Below are 19786 nucleotides of genomic sequence, written 5' to 3' on the forward strand. Positions count from 1 at the left end.
GCTTCTCCCTCTCAGACTCCCCTTGCTTGTATTCCCTCTCTTGCTGTCTCACTCAACTGCTGATCCAAGTAGTATACTATGATAACATTGTCTTATGTTATATAGCTTTTTGTTTTCCTACAGTTTCTAATTGCTTTTGTTTTTCATTGTATAATCTGCCTGTATGTTATCATTAAGAACCAGTATAAGTTTCTTATGTTTTTTAAGTTGCTTAAGAAATTAAAATGTAAAATATTTTGGTACTTCCTCACCAAAGAATATCTATAAGTTTATTTATTTATTTGTTTCCTAAGAGAATCAGTATTATCTCCCTGACTTTTGGAGTGACAATGGTTTTGGATATTGACTTTTACTATTTACTTCTCTAATGGTAGCCTGTGTCTTCTTGGATATAGTTGTTATGGCTATTACTGATGATGTTACTAATAAATTACTCTTGTTTAGCCCATTTCTTAAAATTGTTTATGTGTAGTTATAAATTCAACCTAGACTGTATTTCACAAAAGGGAGCATAAATTCAACTATTAATAATTGAGCACAGACTTCCAGTGAATCCAAACATAAATATGTGGTCTGATTCAATAGATGTTTTTTTTTTTTAATTTAAAAAGAAAAACAACCTTTTCATTTTGAAATAATTTTACTTTACCAAAGAATTAGAAAGATAATACAGGTAGTTTCTGTATACTCTTCATTCAGACCCCCTAATGGTACCTGTGCCATGGTTACCTAACCTTAGTACATTTATCAAAATCATACTTTATTTTTTAAAGATTCATTTATTTGAGAAAAATAGCATGAGCAGGGAGAGGGCCAGAGGGTGTGGGACCAAGCAGACTCCACCTGGGTGGGGAGCCCAACCCAGGGCTCACTCCTAGGACCCCGAGATAATGACCTGAGCCTAAATCAGGAGTTGGATGCTTAACTGACGCTTTCCCCTTCCTATGACTCTAGTCCCTTTGGTCTATGGAGGCGAGGCTGGTGACCTCTTTTGTTCTTAGGAAGATTAAATTACTACAGAGAATGGGGAGAAAACTGTATGCCCATGTTAGAACACTGCAGGCATACAGACTTCCATACAGAAGTCTGTCTCCCATCTGAAATGCATGCTGAGTGGGCAAGTTGGTTGTGAATTCAGTAATACCCTCTTGGTGATGCAAAAAAGGAGAAAAAAAAGGAAAAAAGTATTAAGTTTCATAAGCTGTTTGTACTCAAATATATTTTCTCAGTTTCAGATCCTCAACTATTTTATTAAGTGGAAAATACTGAGCTAAAAGAGTTCAAGAAAAATAATGTTGCATTTCCTTATGTCTCAGGAAACACTTTTTATGGTAATGTCAGATTGTCTCTGAACAAACCAACTTTTTTAGACATTGATAAATTTTGTTTTCTTTGCGTGATATTTTATACAAGAACACTTCAGGTGTATTCTTAGATGTGACTGATTTTAACAAATCCTATTAGATTTGTATCAACTAGTTGCATGTTTAAAAAAATGGGGGGGCAGGGGAGCCTCTGGGTGACTCAGTCAGGCATCTGCCTTCAGCTCAGTTCATGATCTCGGGGTCCTGGGATTGAGTCCCAAGTTTGGCTCCCACTCAGTGGAAAGTCTCCTTGTCCCTCTGCCTCTTCCTCTTCCCCCTACTCATGCTTTCTCTCTCTCAAAAAAAAAAAAAAAAAAAAAAAAAAAAAAAAAGCTCCCCTATACTCCATACTTTATTTGGACTTCACTGGTTTTTCATTTCTGTCTTTTTTCTGTTCCAGGATCCCATCTAAGATACCACAGCGATCACGTCCCCATAGTTTTCTCCAATCTGTGACAATTCCATAGTTTTTCCCTGTCTTTCATGACCCTGAAAATTTTGAAGAGTATTAGTCAGATATCTTATAGAATTTTCCTCACTTTTTATTACCTGATGTTTTGCCATGATTAAACAAGAGTTTTGGGATTCTAGGGAACCACAGAGGTGAAGTACCCTTCCTGCTATGTCAAAGGCACATGATATCAACAAGACTTTTACTGATGGTATGAATCTTGATCACCTGAATGAGGTAATGTCTGCCCATTTCCTTCACAGTTACTATTTTCTTTTTCAATATTATATTCATTTAGAACAAGTTATTAAATCTAGCATATAGTCAGGTGGAAAGAAATTAAGTTGCATCTCCTGGGTAGAGGAGTATCCAAATATTTTGGACATATGTTAAAACTACTAAGGTAATTTTTAATATTTTAAAGGGGCTACTTTAGAGGCTATTTAACTATCATGCTCTTCTTTAAGTTTTTGCCCACTAATTTTAGTATTCATCATTAAATATTTTCTGTAGCATTTACTACTGGTTGTTCTAATTATTTTCTGTTTACCTCGTTCCTTTTACATTTTTTATTTGAAATTCTGTAAGAAGACTTCTCTCTTTTCTCATATTTATTTGTTTATTCGATCTTTTTTTTTTTCTTAAAGACTTATTTATTTGACAGAGAGAGATCACAAGTAGGCAGAGAGGCAAGCAGAGAGAGATGGGGAAGCAGGCTCCCTGCTGAGCAGAGAGCCCGATGCGGGGCTTGATTCCAGGACCCTGAGACCATGACCTGAGCCAAAGGCAGAGGCTTAACCCACTGAGCCACCCAGGCACCCCTATTCAATCATTTTTATGTCATCATGGACTCATGGCTATTTATTTTAGTTTTGGGTTACATAGTCTAAAGTTATCATTATTTATTTTGTTTCTCCTGTTGGCCATTGGGAACTCTTTCAGGTTGGCTCCTTTACCTTTCGACATGCTGAATAATAATTTTTATTAGTATCATTATTTTTTTAATTTTTTTTTATTTATTTATTTGAGAGAGAGACAGTGAGAGAGAGCATGAGTGAGGAGAAGGTCAGAGAGAGAAGCAGACTCCCCCGTGGAGCTGGGAGCCCGATGCGGGACTCGATCCCAGGACTCCAGGATCATGACCTGAGCCGAAGGCAGTCGTCCAACCAACTGAGCCACCCAGGCATCCCTAGTATCATTATTTTTAACACTTCCATGTTTCCTGGCATTAGAAGATGCTCCAAACTTATCCACAATAGATGTTTAGGGTAAACCACAGAGTAGACAAATCAATTAATCTCATAACATTTATTTAATGTTAAAAAATTGTGTTTGATGGTATGGAGAACAATGAAGTTATCTATTTTCAGAGATAAAATAAACTAGTGAAAGATAACCAAAAAATAGAGCAGCACAATATTAAATCAGTAAGGGCTACAGAAGCTTACAGAAAAGGAAAAATAACATTTTTGCTAAATACGTCAAGAAGAAAGCCAGGAGAGATGCATATAGTTTAGTCAAGTGAAATAGGAAAAGACACAAGTTCAGGAATTGTTATTATATGATGTAAGAAGCAGTAAGAGACAAAGTCATCTTAGATGAAATAGATGAAATAGATAAATTTCTTGTTTAGTAAGATAAAATCTACTAACTTTGATATAAGAAGAAATAGAAAGCAGACATAGCTCTATATTTGTTAAGTAAATTGAATTTATAATTAAAAGCCTTCCCACAAAGAAAAATTCAGATCCAGCTGGTTTCACTAGTGAATTCCTTCAAATTTTTAAAGAAGAAATAATATAAATCTGAATTAGAGACAACACTTCCCAAATCATTTTCTGAGACCTGCATAACTTGAATACTAAGTCCTGAGAAGGAACACTCTAAAAGAAAATTGCACGTTGATACCCCTAATGACCATAGACAGAAAAATATTTGACCCACAATTAGGAATAGAATGAAGTGATATATTTAAAAAATGATATGTCTTGACCAAATTGAATTTATTCCAATTATGCAAGTATGCATTAACATTAAAAAATCAGTCCACATTCAGGATAAAAATCATATGATTATGTCAATAGACCCAGAAACAGCATTTGACAGAATTTAGCACCAAGTCATAATAAAAACTCTCAGCAAAACTACAAATAAAAGGATTTATCCTTAACCTGATAAAGAAAGTCTATGAAAAATCTGCAACTAACAATGTTGAAACAGAGAATGCTTTCCTCCTAAATCAAGAAGAATGCATGGGTGTCTATTCTCACTAATTCTGTTTAACACTGTACTGGAGATCCTAGCCAATGCAATAGAGTTAACCAGTTAAAGAAATTTATTTATTTATTTATTTATTTATTTATTTATTTATTTATTTTAAAGAAATTATTTATTTGACAGAGATCACAGGCAGAGAGGCAGGCAGAGAGAGAGGAGGAAGCAGGCTCCCTGCTGAGCAGAGAGCCCAATGAGGGGCTCTATCCCAGGACTCTGAGATCATGACCTGAGCCGAAGGCAGCGGCTTAACCCACTGAGCCACCCAGGCGCCCCTAAAGAAATTTTTAAAACTTACAGATCGGAAAGGAAGAAGTAATTAAATTGTCTCTATTTGTAAATGGCATGATTGTGTATCTAGAAAATCCTAAGGGACCTAAAAAGACCTATTTGAACTTAGCAAAAATGTATTGAATTTAGCATGGTTTCAGGACACAAGGTCAATGCAAAATATCAGTTCTATTTCTATACACAAAGAAAAAATTAGGAAGTGGAATTTAAAGCAAAGCCAATTACATTAGTATCAAAATCATAAATAGTAATATGTTTAAATAAATAAGTACATGACCTATACACTGAAAATTGTAAAACATTTCTGATAAAAATTAAAGAAGATATAAATAAGTGGAGAGATATATACTATGTTCTAGAATGGAAGACTCAGCATTGTTAAAATGTTGTTTTTTCCCAAAATAATGGACAGATGTAACATAGTCCCAAAAGGTTTTATTGTTGTTCTACCAAAAAGGCTTATTGGTAAAAATTGACAAGTTAAAATTTGTACGGAAGTACAAGGACTTAAAAGAATTAAAACATTTTTTTCCTCTTTTTTTTTTTTTTCTACTGAGTCAAACTTTTTTTTAAAAAAAGAATGTCAGTATTGGGGGACTCTTACTCCCTGATTACAAGACTTAAATAAAATCATCAATAGTTAAGAAAATATGGTATTAGATAAGGATAGAAGAGTCGATCACTGGAACAGAATCGGCTATCAGGAAAGAAGCAATTATGTAGTTAGTTGATTTTCAACAAAAGCACCAAAGCAATTTCGTGGGATAAAGGAAAGGCTTATCAACAAATGGTATTGGAGCAATTTATTAACTGTATTGAAACAAAATGAAACTTAATGCTTACCTCACACAGAAATTAATTCAGGATATATCATAGATTTTTTACATGAAAACAAAAACTGTAAAGCTTCTAGAAAAAAAAATGTAGGAGTATTTTTTTAAAAAGTTGACAACAGTACCTCAAGGTACCAAAAGCACTAACACTCTTGGAAAAAACCTGATAAAGGGGACTTTACCAAAATAAAGAACTCCTGCTCATGAACAGACATTGTTAATAGAGAAGCCACAGACTGGAAAAATAATTTGTAATACATATATATGACGAAGGAATTGAATTCATAACATATAAAGAAACTTTTACAACATAATTTAAAAAGACAAAGAACATCCTTCCCCTAAAGGGCAAATGACTTGAACAAAGCCTTCACAGAAGAAAATACAAAATACAAAACACATTTGAAGTTGTAATAAGGACATTATTAGTCATAAGGGAAATGGAAATTTAAGTACTACTTCATGCCCACTAGAATAACTAAAAATAAAAGCACTGATGACACCAAATGCTCATGAGGATGTGGGGAGGCAGAGACTCCTGCAGTGCTGGTGAGGGGTAAAACAGTACAGTCATGTTTGGAAAACTGGTGATTCCTTTGAAACCCAAACATGTGCCTGCCCTATGCCCGAGCAACCTCATGCCCAGTTATTTACATGAGAAAATGAGAAGATATAGCCACAAAAAAATACCTTGAATAAGACGTTCTTAATAGCTTTGTGTATAATGGCCCAGACTGGATCAGCCTGAAATGTCCGTCAGTACGAGCATGGTGTTTTCATGCAATGGAATACTACACATTTACACAATGGAGTAATTCTCATGGATTAACTAATAGATTTAAAAACAAGAATAAATCATCATTATTATGTTGAGTGAAGGAAGCCAGACAAAAAAGAATATAGACCATATGATTCTATATATATGTAGTTCACATATAGACAGAACTATCTATAGTGACACAAATCAGAACTCCCCTTTCGGGAGGACTTGCCTGGAAAAGAACTTTCTAGGGTGATGGAAATGCTCTTTATCTTAACTGGTATGTAGGTTACTTGGGAGTGTATCTTTGACAAAGCTCACCGAACTGTATACTGAAGATCTGTGCCTTTTACCATATGTAAATTATATCCCAGTTGGAAAAAAATAAAGACCTCGTCTTTGAAATTCGGAACTGGTCTTTGGGGAAGGATTTATCAAAGCTTGGGTTTGCAGTATTCATAAGCATAGGAAGGAATGTCACATTTCTCAAACTCCGCACCTCCAAGCAGAGTTCATTATTGCTTTCCATTCCCCAGGCATGCAGACACGTGCCAGATCCCTTCTTGAAATCTACATTTTGTCAGTGTTCTTACAGGCCAAGCCTCAAACTATTCTTACATTTTTTGACCACTTCTCTTATCTTACTATGAATTCTACCAAATTGATGGAATTTCTTCTATTCCCTGCCTTTTTCTCCTGTCTAGTCCTTCCTCAGTATTTTCACTGCTTTCTCTCAAATTCACTCTCTTTGCAGCAGTCCTGCCCTTTTCCCCCTTCATTTTGACCACTGATGCCACATTCATTTTTAGGAACACACACTACATCAAACTCCACATCAAAACCCTGCCAGAAGCTCTGAGCCACACCACAGAATTTCAAGTTTGCAACTCTGGAGTTCACACTCTGGTCTTCTTCTCCAACTCTGTAAAATCACCATTCCAGTCGCTAAATAGGTCATGATTTGAGGAACTTAGAACTCATCCTTGAGACAATAGGGCACCATTATAGGTTCTTCGGTAGTGAATATACATAATTAGGGTTGTGTTTTATTTCATTTATGGAGTCATTCATTCATTTTTCTTCCAAATATTTGTCACTACCCTAGACCAGTCAGAGAGGATGACTGATCTCTGAACTGTTTTCAGGATGAGCTACAAGAAAGAAAACCAGCTAGAAGCTTAGGGAAGTACATAAAGTATAATGTCATGAGTTGGATGAATGGGAAGAAGCATTGGTAGGATTTCCCAACTCAGTGGAAGGGATGAAGAAGGGTGAGAAGGGAACGATGCTACCAGAAGCTTTGTGGGCTCATTCATTCTCCTAATGCAGACCTCCCTGGGCCATAAAGCAGGGGGGAATGTGGGAGAATTCAAGCCACTGTGCTTCTAGCTCTTCTGTTTAGTGCAATATTGTATGTGTCTGGCAAAGGACAAAGTAGCATGGCTCAGTAAGCCCTTGAAAAGAGACTACAGAGGGACTGCATTTTAAATCTGTAAATGATGGGATTCCTGCTAAGTTTCTTTTGAGTTAAAAAGTCCAGAGTAGGGGGGAATAAGAATATTCATTAATGGAAGAAGACAACATTTCTAAATGAATGATGCAAAATCAAATAAAGTCTTTGTTTTCATTGCTTCTCAAGAATCAAAGTCACAATCATTCTGTGGCTCTGTGCTTATAACAATATAGTACATCTTTTCATTATATTTCCTGGAATAAAAGGGTGTATAGTTTCTCTGCACAATGACAGACATGTTTTCTTGAACAATACTCTGTAAAGGTCACATTGGAGATTTGAGTCACAAGCCCTGTGATTTAAATTTGAAGCTAAGTTTAAAAGTGGTATGTCTAGAGCTTGCCAAGTCCCATTAAAAGCCATGGTGTCATTTTGGATTACAGTTGAGTAAAACAGGATTCGGCAAGATACTGTATCTTTCTTAGTAGCAATACATAGATTTTCTTCTTTGTATCATTCCCTGGCTGTGTTGTTATGGTAGACATCTACTTTCACACCATATCCTGGGAAATAATGTCTAATTTCATGGACCTGTTTTTTTTTTTTCCCCTAAAGTAGCTCATTTTCCAGCTTAAAGAGGATTTCTGTAAAAGCCTAGTCATTTGTGCGTGTTTAGTTATGGTAGATCTTGAATGCTACCTTTCCACTGCTGCCTTCTTGATTGCCTTCAGCTCCTATAGAGAGGATTCCAACTCACTGAAGCTTTGGGGCACTTTTTGCCTTGCTGACATCATCATGGTCTGCTACGCAGCAGGAATATTACTTCTCCCTAATATTTGCTGGGTTCTTACTATGTACCACTCATTGTGCCAAACACTTTCTCTAGGTGATCTGACTTCATGATCACAAAAACCTGCATGGGAAATATATCATTTCTGCATTTGGTAGATGAGAAAGCTGAGGGTAAAGAGTTAAATATCTTGCCCCAGGTCAGATGGCTGGTAAGTGATGAAACAGGAGCACCCTTAGGCAGTCTGGTCCAGACCCCATTCTTCCTTGCTTGCTTGCTTGCTTGCTTTTTTTTTTTTTTTTTTTAAGATTTTACTTATTTATTTGGCAGAGAGAGAGAGAGAGATCACAAGTAGGCAGAAAGAGAGGGGGAAGCATGCTCCCTGCTGAGCAGAGAGCACGATGCGGGGTTCTATCCCAAGACCCTGGGATCAGGACCTGAGCCGAAGGGAGAGGCTTAACCCACTGAGCCACCCAGGTGTCCCCAGACTGCATTATTTCAAACACTTATTAGCACTAACTTCTTAAAATTTTTGACATCCTACTCCTATTCCCCTGTAAGAAAGTTAACAGGTCTGAGAGGAGGACTACCTTGCTTATTTCCATATTCCTGGAGTTTGCTGACTTACTGATTGACTCATAAAGAAATGAGCAGTCAACAGTAGCCGAGTGAATATTTGAAAACTGCCATTTGGATTTTATGGGAAGCAGGGTGTACAGGCATATCTCCTAAAACTTTGTTTTTGAGGAATATGAAGAAAACAGAATGCTAGTATATGAGGTGTTAAGAAGAGTTTCTGTTTATTTTTATCCCTGTCATTTAGGTTAGATCCTATGGTCCAAATAGTTCCTTTTCCCAGTTCTTTGTCAAGCTCTTCCTCTTTCTTTTAAGCAAAGATAAACTAGCTCTGTTTGGCTCTGCTCTTTTCTCTTTTTCCCCTATGTAATAATCCCAGACTCCAGTCCTACAGAACTCTGAAAGTGCTATCAATCGTTTCCTCTTGTCCCTTTATTCATGAGTTAAGCTTTTGTTGCCAAAAATAAAATAAGGTTTTTTTACAGTTACATGTGACCTTCCTGCTCCATCATTCTCCAGCTTTTTTGAGGAGCTTCCCAAATGTGGTGTGGATATGAACTAAAAGTCCCAATACTCAGAAGTCAGTGGCATTAAAAGCTGGAACTTCAAGGGAGGTTTTTGACGTGGTTAATTGATGGGCAGTGACCCTGAAACACGCTGTGAGAGGGGGTGCTGGGACCTCCAGTGGAGGGTAGGCTGAGGGCTGCTCTGTGTTGGCACTGGAGCAACCGGAGACACGTTGCTGTTTAACTAAGAAGGGGAATGGAAATCTAGATGGTGCCCCGCCAAGCCTTGCCCAGTCACCTTCAGAAGAACGTGACCACGAGGAGATACAGTAATAGCACTGAGATGCCACGGAAGCTGCAGCTTCCAACCCCAACTGTAGCAGGCACACCCTCCCCTTTTGCTGTCTTGGGGAAGGAACAGGGGGTGAGGCAGAGACCCCAGAGGAAGAGGACGGCATCCCCCAGATGGTGCACAGCACACAAACGGACATGGAGGTCTTAACAAGGGGGCTGCGGAGTTGCCAGTGGGTTTTCTCTCCTTACCTAAAGAACAAAATGGAAGACAAACTGCCCTGTTTAGAATGGAGCATCTGGGGGCGCCTGGGTGGCTCAGTGGGTTGGGCCTCTGCCTTCGGCTCAGGTCATGATCTCGGGGTCTTGGGATCGAGTCCCGCATCGGGCTCTCTGCTCAGCGGGAAGCCTGCTCCCCTCTCTCTGTCTCTCTGCCTGCCTCTCTGTCTACTTGTGATCTCTCTCTCTGTCAAATAAATAAATAAAATATTTAAAAAAAAAAAAAGAATGGAGAGTCTGTAGTTCTGTGACTAAATTAAGACAGGATTATACATAAAACTAAAGCAAATTAGGAAAGAAAATATCTGAATTTGATGATATTTGAATTAATATGATAAATTGCAGCCTTGTCTATTGTCTTGTCAATTCTGCTTGTGAAATGTTTCTCTAAACCACAAAGGCCATAGAGTGAAAGAGGGAAAAAGCCAGCCCTGAAGCCTTGGGGCTTAGACAGACCCAGGTTCTAAGCCTGACCTCAGGAGTCTGTACTTCAGTTTTCTCTTCTGTGAAATGGAGCCAGTACTCTCCGCTGGTGGGCCCGTGGTTCAGATGAAGAGCCCAGATATAAGCAGCCCCTCACAGAGCCCGTCGCTGTGCTGGTGGGCACTCCCTAAATACCAGAGTTGCTGCCTCTGTGTTCATCCCCCAGGCGCGGTTCTTCCATACTCCTCATCTTTAAAGGTTTTTAGATATAGGACTGAGAGAGTACGTCTGACCCTGCCATTTGTGACTAAGATTGGGGGTGGGTGGGTAATAAGATAACAGAAATGAATTCATTATATTAATAATAGCAGTAGGTTTTAATACAGACCATGATGGCTGAGACTGGCGGTAACTTGATTACCTGGATACTTCCTAATAGCGTGCTTTTCTTTCCTTCCAGAAGCATCTGGCATGTCAGAGCCACACAGTTATCTTCCATGGGACTCCCTCTGTGAACAGCTTCCATTTAAAAGACTTTTGTGAATATATTGTTTCAACCAGGTCCCCAGAGAACATATTTGTCTTCTGATCTGCTGGAGATCTTAAGGTTTGTGTTCATATTTTTTATTTTTCTTAGTGAAGATATTATTAATTTTGATGGATATTTTTAAAATGGATCATAATCTTGCTCTACTGTAATAAGAACTCTGAAATAGATTATGCACAGATTATAATCCTTTGATTTCCTTGGGAGATAGATACAAATGAAAAGAAATTTAATATTCTACTTCTCATACTTATTATCATATGCTCTGTAGGATGTTATAAGGATATTAGAAATAAAATATCCCCCACATTGGCTTAAAAAAATTGTCTTTTCATTCATAAATTCTAACTGAATAGATTCAATAAATTTATATTGAGTATCTAATTGATATGTAATTGAGTATCTATGTAATAGCAATTAGAGAACTTGTAGATAAGTTATATCTTGAAGCATTAAAAAATCAAAACTGCATTGGTCAGTATCAACTATGATGATGATGATGATGATGATGACGACAACGACAACAGCTTTTCAATTAGACTCAATGGCCTGAATGTTTTCAATTAGATCTACCAAGGGGAACTCACCCTGTGATTTATAATGATAGAACAGGGTTGTTGTTATTGCTTTTTAATATGTATATATTAACAGCTTAAAAATTTGCTAACAATAATGTTGCTTATTCAATAAAAAAAAAGCTTGCTAGCAAAGCAAATATCTTATTTTGGGAAGTACCTGTTTTGCTGTTGAGATCGTACCAACGAAAATACTTTTATTTTGAAAGTACTTTCCGACAAAGACCTACCTAAAGGCTGAATTCAACCCATGCATCTTTCGTAGGTGGAAAATAAGGGGAGAGGGTAAAGCTTGGTCCCACTGAGTGGACAAAAACTCAATGAAGAGCAAGGAAGAAGCAACATCATACTTTCCCTAGAATGACATGTCTTTTTCCAAAGGTGTTTATTTCATTTGGTTGGACTTTTATTCTGTCCACAGTGACCAATGTTTTTTCCTCTAACAGCCCTTTTCTGTGGGTTTTCTTCTTATTTCTTTTATTTCTGCTGAGAAATCAAAGTAGATTTCACTGCAGTGCTGGGCCAGATTCCAGTTCTCCCACTGCACCCTTCCTCACTGGGAGGCCTGATTGGCTCACTTTGAAGGGTGAGGCACACAGGATGTACTGGGAGAGAGGGCGGATGGGAAGTTGTGCCTCCACCTTTAACTCTCCAATCCGTCCATTTGGTAGTAAATTGTAGGGTGTAGAAACCTAATAAGCATATCCATAGAAACAGAAGTGCTAGAAAGGACTTCAGAAGTTACCTAAACATTCAGAAGTTACCTAAGCAAGATCCCACTTGAACTGTCTGAAACCAATGAGAATCTATTTGTCTTCCAACCTTCATACCTAGGTATCCTCTTTCCTTTTGAATCCTAATAGAGTCTCCATTCTTAGAAACCCTGTTGTCAAGAAAGCCAAAGCAATCCCTGACCACCCAGCATGACAACGCATCCTTCTCCCAGGGAGAGAGAGAATTTACTCATCAGAGCCCTCCTGTCTCATCAAACACTCAGTTCTCAAATCATCCTTTTCCTCTTCAGGAGAAAGGAACCCATTTTGTGAACTTTTTCTATGAAATTTTATAATCCAAAAATTTACTTATCCTCACAGTTTTTTTCTGAGACTCTGAACATCTCTATGATCCATTTAAGATTAGGAATCCAGACTGATTGAAGGAGCATTAAACATCATCTATTAGTGTTTCTCAGTGGGGCCAGTATTGACATTTCGATGGGGGCAGTTCTTTATGATGCAAGATTGTCCCGTGAGTTTTAGAATGGCCAATGGCCCTGGTTTCCAGGAACCAAAGAGTAGTTAGCTCCCTCAGCCTCCAGTCTTTGCAATAGATAACCATGTTCTGACCTTCTTCTCATCTGGCTGCAGAGGACCAGGACTGCCCACACCACAAACTCCTCACTTAGAATTGAAGATGCTGATACTGGCAGAGTTGAGCGAAGGGTGGGGCTGGGCCTAAACCCCAGTTTTTAACACTGGGTACCATTCTCTGCTCACTCCATCATACTTCTATTCTGGGCTTACATTTATTTCTCAGCTCTCCAGAAACAGTAACATGCATGTATAAACTAGAATTTCTGGTTTAGTGTTTAAACGACATCAGTGTTGTTTGATGCAGGAACATGGCTATGGGAAAGATAATACCAGAACTCAGTGCAGGAAAATAGCAAAGAGACGACAGCTCTGAGGATTTAGAGAAAAGACAGGACCTAGACCCCAGAGGAAATAGTGAGGTTGATGTTGCAGAGGTGTTAGTTCAGTCACCGAGAGAGAAAAAAGTAGAAAAGCTGACATCTGAGAGGAGACTGAAAAAGATTAAGTAATTAACAAAGGAATATTTCTTCCCTTGCTTTTCACTGCGTACCCTAGTTTCTACTCCACGTTCCTACTCCATGTCACGGGCTCCCCCAGAAGTTCCAGGATCAGTTTCTGGGGAGGTTAAATGGCTCTTGACTGCAGCTGAAACTCCCTCCCCGCAGTCCAGTATCCCTTGCCTCACCCGCCCTCTGTCAGCATTTCTCCTTTCTCGCTCATTTGCTTATTGATGACTCCTACTCCATGCTTCAAGCAGAGAATGGGGAAATGACTTGATGCCTTTTATCTTTCTGGATCCTTCCAAGGTCCCAAGGAAAGTTGTAAATTGAAAGAATGTAGAAACAATTGAACTTCGGGTAGTTTCTCCCTCAGAAGGTCTGTTAAGGCTCTGATTTCTTGGGGCTCCTGGGTAGCTCTGTCGGTTAAGACTCCTGATTTCAGCTCAGGTCAAGCTCTTGGGATCGTGAAATCGAGCCCCTCTTTGGGCACTGCACTTAGCAGGGAGTCTGCTTGAGATTCTCTCTCTCCCCCTCCTTCTGCCCCCCCTTCACTCTCATGTGCATATGTACTCTCTCTAAAATAGGAAATCTTTTTAAAAAAAAGCTCATCCTAGAAATATATTGTAATATGTAATATGTAGAGCTCTCTCCCTCTCTCTCTGAAATGTTTTTTTTTAATGGCTCTGCTTTTTTGAGATATTTACCAGAATATAGGTACCTTTTCATAGAAAAATAAAATCTCATTCACTATGAATTTTTTTTAAATTAACGTAAGAAATCATATAATTCCCTAGTACAGAAGTTACTTATGAACAAAATGTGACATGTTCATGACTTACAGATACAATTCTAAGTAGGAGTATCTGGGTTGTTTTAATAGATTATACTTAATATCTGCCTTACCTTCTTACAAAATACACATGTTAAGTACAGAGTTGATGGAAATAGACTTGACTAGAGGACTCTGTTTTCTAGTAAACTGATGAATCCTACATGAGAAGATTTATCATATCCAAAAATGCATACATGTATGAAGAGAGAAATAATAGCATCAAAGGCTTCCTTTATCTTATGTTATTTAATTATTGAAAGCTTTATAACTGAGTTCCTCAGCTAGATTCTTTAAACATGGTGATTTTCCTGTTCTGTCTTCTTTTGTGCATAAGACACCAAGTATATTTGACTTCTCAGAGTTTCTCATTTCCTGAAATGCACTACTAGCTGTATAAACATGGAAGAATAAATATTAGCTTTATGAGACCATGTTCCTCTACTAGCTGAAAAATAGCATATAATAAAAAATACAAGGATATAATATTGAAAATTATAGGTCAATATGCTCTCTTATTGTGGGTATATATCTAGTCCTCATGGAGACTACTTTTTCAGAAAAATGTATACTGAGTAATACCACTTGTGTCTGTGATATATTTTCACCCCTCATATTTAACAATATATCTCATGACTCTCGCCTCACTAGTGAAACATTTCAGGCTTATTCACCATTATGATGTAAAAAAAAACAAAAACAAAAACAAAAACAAAAAACTCTCTGGCCCTTTGCTATTAATTCTAAGAATTGCAAATGATCCAAAGTTAATAAAATGTTTTCAAGTTTCCTTCCTGCTAGAGTACCTCAGACCCAGTGAGCTCCTTGAAATTACATTAGGAAAATGCTTAATGGTAATTTTGAAAGAACAGGCAGAATTCATGAGGGGTTAAAAAAAAAAAAAGTCGAGTATGGTCTTGAAAAGCTAATCAATACTTTAAATGTTTAAATTGTTATTCCAAAATCCAGACTCTAATTATACATTTTTAGCAGCAGTGAAAATGCGTTATCCATCCCTTAAACCTAACATTCACACCCCATAAGGAAGAAAAGAGTGACTTACATGGATAGTATATGATTGAAACACTCTTTTAAACCTAGAGGATTCAATATAATTATGTTCAGATAATTCACTTCCATCTGGAAATTACCATTCATTTTCCAAAAGTGCCACTGACTTATTATATCAAGGACAGTCTTTTCTTCTACATTAACTCTCCATTGTTCCTCTTGCTAAAGATGGAAAATAATCAGCCTTCTATATTCTAGGCTCAAAAGTAAGAAAATTGGACTTACAAGAATAGTTTGTTCTAATTGCCTAAATTTCTACCGCATCTTTCTTTTAAACCACAAAATTTTTTAAAATACATTTTTTATTATGAAGTAGTTTAAACCTACAGAAAATTTAAAAAGCCTATATATCCACCCCCATATTTTAATATATTTATATTATCATATTTGCTTTGGATTTCTTTTTTTTTTTAAGCTAAAAAAAAAATCACTATCCTTCCTATTCATCCATTCCCCAGAGGTAATATTAACACTAATAAAATTATTGTCTATTGTTCCATTTATATTGTGTTATATCATATTATATATACTGGTTATGGAGGTATAGATGTTGACATATAGATATATATCCATAACTAATATAAGTCTGTCCCTGTATATATTGGAATATTATTTTTAAATGGGGGAGATCATACTGAATTTGTACCTTTGCAACTTATTTTTCCTCAACACTTTTTAAAATTATGTTAATATATGGACATCTGGCTCATTCTTTGTAGTTAATTATTGTTTAGTCTCCCAAATAAAGCCTATCTACTGTCTCATAACAGAGCATTTACAGGCTTCTTCTTTTTTTTTTTTTTAATCTCTTATCGTTCACAGAGAACATAGAGTTTCGTACGTGGTGTGGCTATATCCTGCCTGACACTGGAATAGGCCCTTGAGAAATACTTGTTCTTTAAATTCTGTAAATAAACCTTTTCTTCCTTCTTGTCAGCAAACTCTTCTACTTCTTGCTCTGTTGTTACTGGTAGATGTGCCTTCCTCTTTCCCTCCTGATTTTTCTGCCAGGCATTTTCAAATGTGGCTTCGCCCATTCCATCTCACTCAAGGATAAGTGTGTCCAGACTGTGAGAAAAGACAGAAGAAATAGACCAAAGACAGAGAGAGAATGCAAGAAGGAAGAAGGGATTCCTTTCCAGCCCTCAGATTCTGACCTTCAGTTGGCATCCACAAGAGAGAGTTTTTCAAGTAAATTTGCATGGGGTTTTATACTCCACCATTCCAGGGGGCCCCTAGTCCTAGAGGCCATTTCTTTTCCCTGGGGGCCCCTAGTCCTAGAGGCCATTTCTTTTCCATTGGAGCAAGCAAATATTTCCTTTCATCTCTTGGTTTCATAACAACATTAGAAGAATGCATATGATTTTTTTAAAAGGTAGATATAATGTTAAAAATTTCCAGATCTAAGGTTAAATGTTTGTTTAGTGTATGGTGCTTTCAAAAAAAGGGCACTATCAAAAATCCTCAAAAGAATACATATTTGTACTTTTTAAATAGATTTTAGGGCTGTTTTGTGAGTGTTTTGCCTAGCGTGTGCTAAATAAATCTTTGTCGAATGGTTGAATGAATAAACAGGGTAATAAATTGTTGTAGAGGTTACAGTAATAAATATTTGTAGAGGTTATGTGGTCATTTGACTTGGAGGTATTTTAGCCTTCCTAGTAATCATCTTTCATCTACCAGAACACTTAGCTTCAACATTTCGACCTCCTGTGATTGAAAACTGAGGTATAAGCACAAATGAAAGATCAGAGTTAACTGAGAGCATTAATTTTTGAGAATTATTAGATTTAAGTCTCAGTTTCGGGGTTCCCAGATCTTTCCAGGCTGCCAAACTAGTGTCTACTTCCTTAAAATTGTAACAGCTCTGTGTGTTAGAGTTTGGGCCACTCTCATATTCGGTTCTGTTTTGTTATTCTAAGGGATTAAAGCTTTTTTTTTTTTTTTTTTGGTAAATCATATTTCTGAATATGACAGTGGGCTGACCCAGTTGACACCACTAAAAAAATGCAACTTGGAAAAATTCAGGAGTAAAGCAATTATTTCTAGAATTGCAGAACTTTTCCTGGGTTCAATTCTCACTCTTTTTAATTATTTAGTCCCTTCAAGATGCTGGAAATTATTATACTGTAAATTTTCTTACCACTTGCCAAATGTAATTTTCTATATAAAAAGATTAATAAGTATTGAGATTTCCTTTGTTCTCCCTTGCAAGCAATGTGTGGTCTTTTCTGAAAGTCAAGTCCATAGGGTTTTTCACCCCCCGTAACCTTTATTTTTCTCTGTATTTGATGGAGTTCTAAGTTGAGATTTGGGCCACATTTAGTTTTCAGCAGACTTTTGTACCTGAGTGTAAGTCTTCAGAAAATAGAGCTTCTGTCAGAAATGCCTACACACGTTACCTATAGCTGCTCTGCTGGGCCTCCCCATAATACTCAGGCTTTGCTGTATGTCTGGAATGAGCAGGGAAATGCTTTCAATCTTCAATCTGTTTTTAAGATTGTTCTGGTAGTACAAATATTCCCAGTGTGAGATCATTAGGGCTATCTTCTAACATTAAATTATGAGTTGTGTCAGTACCCATGATAATGATAGATCTGCAGATGACCCCAGTTCTCATTTGGCGTATTTGTTACTAAGTGTGGTGGAATTCCAACAAATCGTACACCCTTCATTTTGGCAGATCTTGCTTTAGAAAATGAGATATCTGCTCTATCCATCTATCTGCCTCCACGATGTTGCACTGGGACTCAGCTCCAGTTGTCACCAAATTGGTAGCCTTCTTCCCTTCCTCTTTGGGCTGATCTTCCCAGGAGCTGGAGTGGGACAGCAGGGTTCTAATCCCAGCCCCATGGAGCCGCAGAAGAAAATGAGGAAATGTACCCAGTAGTAATAGGCCTGCTGTCATCCCTTTATATTTCTTTTCCTTTTATTTTATATCAGAGTCCATAGAATTTTTTTTTTTTAAGAAAAGAAATAACCAGGCCACCCCTGGCTTGGTAGAAAGACAGTTGGTCGTAATGTTGGATTATAAGTTTTCCAAATGTTATTTGAGAAAGTATGTTAACATTTGAAATGGAATGGAAAAGAGTAAAAAATCAGTCTGGTTTTTGATTCAAATTTGATCAGCAAGTTCATTTTGAGCAAATTGAAACCTAAATTTGGATTCTTCAAAATAGAAACAACTATGCAAAATGTAAAGATAAGTGATGCATTATTCCTGAATGTGTTGAAGACAAAATTAGCTTAACAAGTCTAGGCAGAAAACAGAACTAATAAGTGTTAGGAACCTAGCAAATTTGTAAATTTCAAGTGTGCTCTTACTACTTGAGATAAAGATATAAATAATTAAGGAAGGACAAAGAATTTTGAGGATGATGGTAAGAAAGACAAAATTAACATAAGGAAACCTGCTTAGCCTGGGTGAATCAGAGACAGCACACTTGTTGGAATTATGTGATGTTTAATCTCAGTATAGTTATAACCTCTCAAGTAGATACAGAAGTAAATACAGTAGTAAAAATCTCAAGAACAACATAAACCCTCTCTATCCTGCTTCATGAATCCCTAACTTCTTCCTAATAATTTTATTCTAAGATGATCCACACTGAGAGGAATTACAGAAGTTTGGCCTTTTACCATTCTGAACAATGTGTGTTAATTTTTTTAAGATTTTACTTATTTGAGAGAGAGAGAGAGCACAAGTGGGGGCTGGCAGAGACAGAGGGAGAAGCAGGCTCCCTGCTGACTGGGGAGCCCGCTGGGGGGTTCCATCCAAGCCCCCAAGCAGATGCTGACCTGACCCAAAGGCAGATGCTTAACCAAATGAGCCACCCAGGTGCCCCAGCAATGTGTATTAATCTAGAAAACAGTAGATTAGCCTAAAGTCAGTGGTAAACTTTGAGTATAGATCTCCTTAATATACTTGTCTGACAAATTTTTACTATTTAAATTAAAAGGCTGTTTTAAAATTACAGGTGTATCAGCGATGGAACCGAGAAAGATGATTTCCAAGTGACTGTTTTCATTTACATGTTACATTTTATTTCCCCTCAGCAGTAAGGTTTCGCTCGAGGGGAAGGATAATAAGACATTAAAGCATAGGACACTTGACTCCCAGCTTGCGTCTTCACTCAAGAAAGAGGTCATAGAGTGTGGACATTGCAGCGCCCCAGCCCAAGAGAGAAGTGGGAGGAAAAGATAAGAGCTGGGAGAGGTGACTGCCAACCAGCTTCCTCTTCCCTCTTATCCCAGAACCTGGCATGCTGCCAATGTCTCTTTAATTTTATCTTTAGCTTCTATTGATAGCGTTGGGTTTATGTGTGTGTGTGCCTGCAAACTGGAGGTAGGAGAGGGAGTTCCTTTTTAAACAGACCCAAGGGAATGACATATTTTTATGAGAAAGACATTTTTCTAAATTCTTCCCTGAAAATATGGACAAGATTTGAATAAATACTATAGGTGAAAGTTTTCCAGATTAAAAAGTCGGAGACCATTTCCATTCATTGGAATGGAATGGATTCCACACACAAAGGAGTGCTATTTACTGAACAATGCCATCACTGTTAGAAATTCCATCTTCAATTTTAGCAGAGAAAGTATAATCCCAAAATAAAGATGAGTTGAGGGAATGGAATGTACTTCTCCTTTCATTTAAAAG

At 37.3% G+C, this 19786-nt stretch overlaps 1 protein-coding gene across 4 annotated transcripts in view; it reads left to right on the forward strand.

Moving 5' to 3' along the window:
* The window catches only part of ENOX1 (ecto-NOX disulfide-thiol exchanger 1), a 571933-nt gene that overhangs the window by 280134 nt on the left and 272013 nt on the right, over window positions 1-19786 (forward strand). For all 4 annotated transcript variants that reach the window (XM_047723525.1, XM_047723524.1, XM_047723527.1 and 1 more), the window contains one exon: window positions 10752-10898. The gene's annotated coding sequence lies outside the window, so the exon portion shown is untranslated. The remainder of the gene's footprint in view (window positions 1-10751; window positions 10899-19786) is intronic.

Source organism: Lutra lutra, chromosome 3 (assembly GCF_902655055.1).
Source record: "Lutra lutra chromosome 3, mLutLut1.2, whole genome shotgun sequence".
Classification (NCBI taxonomy): Eukaryota; Metazoa; Chordata; class Mammalia; order Carnivora; family Mustelidae; genus Lutra; species Lutra lutra.